This window comes from Dendrobium catenatum, unplaced genomic scaffold (assembly GCF_001605985.2).
Source record: "Dendrobium catenatum unplaced genomic scaffold, ASM160598v2 fragScaff_scaffold_1209, whole genome shotgun sequence".
Lineage (NCBI taxonomy): Eukaryota > Viridiplantae > Streptophyta > Magnoliopsida > Asparagales > Orchidaceae > Dendrobium > Dendrobium catenatum.
In genome coordinates this window covers 686277-693048 of record NW_021319671.1, presented here as the reverse complement: position 1 = coordinate 693048, position 6772 = coordinate 686277, and the positions used below count along the sequence as shown (strand labels likewise).

The 6772-nt window shown below is 36.5% G+C and overlaps 1 pseudogene; it reads right to left on the bottom strand.

Annotated features, from left to right (window-relative positions):
* Window positions 1-3446: 3446 nt before the first annotated feature.
* On the bottom strand, window positions 3447-4238 carry LOC110101562 (annotated as a pseudogene).
* Between the last annotated feature and the right edge of the window lie 2534 nt (window positions 4239-6772).

Genomic DNA, 6772 nt, shown 5'->3' with positions numbered 1-6772 from the left:
GGCGCGAAACGATAATTTTTTTAAAAAAATTTACGGCAGTTTAATTCCGCCGGATTTTATTTTCCTGCACGAGTTTTATCGGCGGCGAAAAACTACCGGTAAATTCAAAAATCGTGAAAAAATGATCAATTTCCGTCGGAAACCGTCGGAAAATTCCGCTGGTAATAGATGATTTTCCTGTAGTGGATATTCTGCCGTAAAGCCGTCGAAAAATCCGTCGATAATAAACAAATTTTCTGTAGTAAGTGCCCTTATATGAAATTAGTGTTGTCAAAATAATGTGGAAAAATTGAAACTATGATAAATGTCTCCTAGAGTAGTGGTGAATTAAATTTGAGTATGTTTATGTGAATGGTGTTGCATAGAAGTTGGGATAATCTTTCAGCATAATGAATGGCTAGGAGCCTGGGACTGGATGACCTTAGGTCAACCTGCAACATGAGATGAATGGTATAGTCCCTTTAGTTAAGCTAGAGTTGATTAGAAAATGGCAATTTCTCTCCTTCATGGCAGCAAAATAGATGTTTGGAGTTGCTAGAAACTATGGTGGCCCTTCATCTTGGAAACTAATTGACTTGGATTCAATAAATGATGATAACTTTGAGTGCACTATGAATAACTAAATGGTAGTCCAAACAATACTCATGGCTATGAAATTTTCTATAATATGATGTTTTAATCTATGTTGTATATGTCTAAATTAGGGGTGTCAATATTTGACATGACCCGAAAATCCGACTCGAATCCGTCCCGAAAATTTCGGGTTAGGGTCAACCCGAAACCGAAACGGGTCAGGTTCGGGTTTAACATTTCGACCCGTTTCAGAAATCCGGTTGGGTTCGAGTTAACCCTTTGACCCGAAATAGACCCGAAAACGACCCATTTTGACCCAAAAACCGGATTTTGAACTGGCAACCCGAGATTGACCCATTTTTTTACCCGAAAAATATGAGATAGACCCATTTTGACCTAAAAACTAGCATTTTTTTGTTTGAAACGGGTCATTCGGGTCGTGTTGGGTTGACCCGGACCCGAGCTGGTCGGGTTAGGGTTCGGAAAACTGACCCGTTTTCAAAAATGGGTCGGATTCGGGTTGACCCGAATAGTGCCGGGTTAGTTTCGGATTTGACCTGAACCCAACCCGTGACCCGAAATTGACACCCTTGGTCTAAACTACATAGAATCAGAGCTTATTTATTAAATAAAAAACAATTTTATTAGAGCTAAAAGACATACTTCTACAATATCAAGGAACGGAACCCATCAACTTAAACATGAAAAAAAAAAAAAGAAAGAAAATTGTCCAGCTTGACTCGCAATGCCTGGGTTTGGAGTGTCGTAGCACGCCATTCTCTGTCTTTAGCCTAATAAGTTATAGCGCTGACTCTGAAGTGCCGCAACGCTTAAGATATGGTTGATTGCGCTCCCTTGATTGGGATGACGACTAAATGATCCTACTGTAATATCGTTTTAGACCCACTAGAACCAATGTTGCCACTTCCAATCTGTATAATCCTCTTTTTATTATATTTCATAATGAACTAGAATGGATGAGATGAAGTGAGGCATCATTCATTCATGCCATAATATAAACATTCATCTCAATATCTATAATTAAGAATTTTTCTCTATAATTAAAATCATGAAATTATTATGAATAGCCATACAAAAAAAAAAATAATGCTTCACGTCACCACCCCTATTTGATACCCAACTCGGTACTGCACGGCGCCTTTGGCATCCCCACGGAATAATCTTTCCATTGCGGGAGGATCTGGTTGTTTTTGCAATCAAAGAAGATTTGATCTACAGGAGATCGATCAAATCAAAATGTCAATGGCAGCAGTAGATCAGGCTAAAGATCCGACAAAGACAATGAGATCAGCGTCGATGAAGACGGATGTGAGATCTGAGCTGGAAGGGAAGGTCGGCAGCAGATCTAACGAGAGCTCGACAGAGGTGATTGTTTTGGCGGCTGGATCGATGCAGAGGTCCTCGTCGGACAGCCGATGTGAAGACAAAGTCGGGTTAGTGCGAAAGAGATGGATCTATGGGCGGTGGATCGAGGTTAGTGCAGCAGAAATCAGGTAGGCACGCAGCTCATTCTGAATCACGGGGAGTTTTGGCTATCTATCAAGAGATCATATATTTGAAATTTATATATATGATGTGTATGTATTTATCTTATTTAACCTAAATGTCTTAAAAAAAAAAAACATGTAGGCAAAGGTCTAACAGGACTGGAAGTCAATAAATGAGTTTGGGCTTAGCCAGGGGCGGAACCAGCCATAATTTTCAGGGTGGGGCAAACTTATAAGTAACTATTCTCATATATGTTGGGGGTCCAAGGGGGCAGCCCCCTGGCGGGTTTCGACCTGCCCGGTCAGGTCGCGGGGTCAAGGGGCAGCGCCCTACCCTCAGAACAAATTTTGATTTACTATTTCTCTTTGTATTTGGTTCATCGTTCCCTAACAATAACACATCTACACATTGTATTTAATTATAATGGGGGGAATTGCCTAAAGATCATAGTATTTTAATATTTTTAGGTGGAGCAATTGCCTAAAAATCCTTATATTAAAGACTAAAAATTATCAAAATAAGAGTATAATGAAATTTTTTTTTTCAGGTGAGGGGTTCCGCCTCTGGGCTTAGTTGGAGTGGATTAAGATAGAGATGGAGCGACGATTGAAAGCAATATAGTCATAGAATTTGGGCGATAATAGTGGTTCGACGAGCGCAATCCAACAATTGCAGTTGAGCAGTGCTTCTATAGTGTGGTTCAATGATAATGGTTGAGATGTTATTTGGCGGTGGTTGTTGAGTAGAGCTATGTGATTCCTAAAGTTTTTGAACTCTCTTGAACCTTAAATTATGGGTTATCTTCAGGTAGAGAGTGGGAATTGATTGCAAATTTTTTAGAGGGACATTACCCATAAATGTAATAAAAATTTTGAAACAATCAATTAGACAACTCGTATTGATTTCCTTCCTAGTATTAGAATTAAGAAATATTGGGCTTATCAGATACGTCTAGTTGAGGTGCTTAATTTGATTATAAGCATTTAAAATTTTAGGATCATTTGATTCTCCAGTTAATTTTTTGAAATTTCTAACTAAGCTTTAAGTGCTTAATCATTAGTCATTTAGGACTCATTTGGGACAGCTTCTTTGTCGCTTTCTAAAAACGACTTTCTAGTACAAAAATTTCTTGTTGTACTAGAAAGTCATTTTAGAAAGCAGTAAAGAAGTTGTCCCAAACGAAGCCTTAGATTCAAATTGAATCACTTTTTGTATCATTAGATTGATCTCATCGAGTTGATCGCTTTACCTATAAGTTTACCAAAATCAAAATTCAAATATCCTATAGCAAAGTTTTGAAAGTTTCTCACATCAAATTGCATTAGAAATCGTGCTTCATTGAGTTGAGTTTTTCTTTTATGAGGTATTAGTACTAATGAACATTAATACACATAAACCCAATCTAACAACTTTGCACCCACTGCTTCTAACAATCAAGCAGGCTACAGATCATACACACATAAAGCCTGTAAAATTATCAAACATGCACATCAAGCTATTAACAATCCTCCTTCCTCCTCATCATCTTCTTCTTCTTCTAGATACTCTGGAATTACGCTCAGATCCAAGTTGAAATACAGCCTACTCGCTCCCCTCTTCACTCTCCGACCACCAGACCTCACTTTCTTCCTTCCTACCTCTCTCCTCGACCTTGAACTAGATTCTATGCCGGCCACCGGAAACACCAGTGGTGCATATCCGGAGGCTGACATGATGAGAGCAGAACTAGCCTTGACGGCAAGCTCCGCCATGTCCTGTGGCCGTAGTCTCCTTCTCATCATAGACAGAGGAAGAAGAAATAGAGCTGCCCAGCCTTCAATTCAGCCTCTGCCTCCAACGCCGACAAAACCCCCTCCATTCTCATCCCATCCGCGTCACACACAAAGAAAGCGTGGCGGCTTCGTCCGCCTGCCTCTCGAGAAGCATGAATCTGCCGGAGAATTTCCGATACCTTAACCGGTCGGTTGAATTCTTGTAACATGCCGTCTTCCATCACCAGCTTGGCCGTGGACGTCGGCGCCACCGCCGATGCGATCGAAATCGCCGCCGTGCTCTCGCAGGAACTGCAAACGCCCATCAGTGGGAGTTCTCCTTCATTAAAAATCGCCGTTGTTTTTCCCCCTCTTTTGTGAGTGCATGGAAGAGTGAATGCTCGTTATTTTTTGGTTTTTTTTAATGGGGAGTAGAAATGGAGGGGATGAAGGGTTGAGCATGTTCTAAGTCAAAGGCGAATCAAGTACAGTCATATCAGCGGTATAGAGCCGCAGTACCCAGTGGCGGAGCCAGAAAATATATCTAGGGGGGGCCTAAATTTTTTTTTTTTAAATTTTCCTTTAACTTTTTACATTCAAGCTTAGGATCAATATAATTAGTATTAAAAATGATAAAACTTTGGTAGTAAATTAGTTTATTTTCTTTCTTCACAAAATGACTTCAATCATCAAATCATTTGATTTCTGCTAGAACATGTTTAATATATTAATTAAATATGTGATATTAAAAATCTCATTGCACACAAAAAAAAAAAAATTATAAAATCTATTTAAGATTGAATTAATATAGGATTAAGATAATATCATTCAAGAAAAAATGTAAATAAATAAAAAATTAAATTGGGAGTGATTTGAATGGATGATCAATCTTAATCAAAAATAGACTAAGATGCTTCTTTTATAGTAGATAGATAGATGACAAATTTTGTGGTAGATCATTATGATTAAAATTTGATGAGAATGATTTTAAAATTTTTATTGCACTTAATGATGAGTATAATATATAAATAATTTATATTATATTAGTTTTAAAAACAATTAAAATATTTAAAATTTGTTTATATAAAAAAATTGATCAAAATATTGTGACTTTTTTTTTTCTTGAATGGACAATAGAGATTAAGTCATAGGGATTGAATTGAGCGATAGAGACTTGATTTTGAATATATGGTAATTTATAGATGTCTTATTTTTACCAATATGATGTGGCCTAAATAGTTAACACGTGGAGACATATGGAAGATCTTTTTTTTTTTCTTTTTAAAATGAAATGAGATGTCAATGCAATTGTTTTTTTGACTCGGACTTCGTGTGTGACAGCATTTTTAAGCAACTTTTTAGTACAAATTTCAATGCAATACTTTTTATGACATTGGGAGTTAGAGTAAGTGTTGATGACATCTATCAGCCTCATTGGCGATGATGTGCATTGACATTGTTAGTGACAGCAGATAATAAATTCAGTTGATATTATAGTGATCAATGTCAATAGTTGGGTAACAATGATAGGAGAACCGGCCTCATTGGATGATGATGGTCAATGGACCATAATCAAACGACAATGGTCAAAAGATCGCATCAAGTTAACAAAGGTTGAAGGATTGTAGTTGGGTGACAATAGTAGAATGATTATAATCATATGATGATGGTCAAATGATTATAATCAAACAACGGTGGTCTAGAGATTATATTTGATCCATGATGGTCGAGAGATTGTAATCAAGTAATAATGATAAGATGATCATAATTGAACAACTAAGGTCTGAGGATTATAGTCATGCAATAATCTCTCGACCATTGCTGCCTAATTATATTCCTCTGACCATCATTGCCCGATTAAAATCATTTGATCACCACCGGCCAACTATAAAAATGTGTAGCAAATTTATGCTAAGGTTAAAATAAATCATGTCAATATGATGTAGAATTTAAATAAAATTGATGTAGTTGTGCATATAATTGATGATTTTAATTTATAAGTATAATCAACCAGAACTTTTGTGATGACTTTATAATCTACACACTTCTCATTTCTTTGCTAAAATCCTCTCTTCTTCCTCTCAATCATCCAAACTCTCATTTTGTTTTCTTGAAGTAAAAGATCTATGAGGAGAATCTTCATCAAATCTATGAAATGATTGTATTCAGGTGCTTGAGGACGCTTAAATATATGACTTATCATTTTTCCTTTGTCTCATTCATCACTGATGCTTTGTTTGGGACAGCTTTTTTATTATTTCTTAAAGCAAATTTCTCGTACAAAATTTAAAATTTTGTTCTAGAAAACTATTTTGAGAAGCAGCAAAAAAGTCGTTCCAAACGAAACCTAAATGTAATTGATTAATCAAAGAAGCACATATTATATAACACATTCTTCAAATTAATAAAAATGTTAGAGATGTAATGAATATCACTTATCTCTTTCCATAGATTACCTATTTCATAAGACTCAAAGAACTTTCAATATTGTAGATGTCATTATCTATAACATTCGTCAACAAACTTCTAATTGAACACCAAACCTTAAATAATTATACTAACCTTAGTTATGTATACATCATAACATTTATGATTTATCATTGAAGAATAAAAACATAATGAATTAACAATGAATAAACTTCGACCTCTCTCGTGCGCTCAGCTAGGATTTTGTTCCTAGCGGGTCGTCGGTCGATCTTGGTCTCTTCTGGCCGCAAATGTCCAGGTTCTTTAGGTTTTTCTTGGCTTTGTTGTGTCCTTATTCTTTTTTCTTTTTTTTTTTCTTTTTTACAATTATCCTCCTCCGGCCGTTCTCCGATCGGCATGGCGGTTAATTGCATGAAGGATCTTATATTCTTAGACAGTAAATCATTTTCTCGATCTTTTCTTGAGGCGCTTTCTGGTGGTTCATCTTCGTCGGCTTTTCCCAAGCTTAAAGT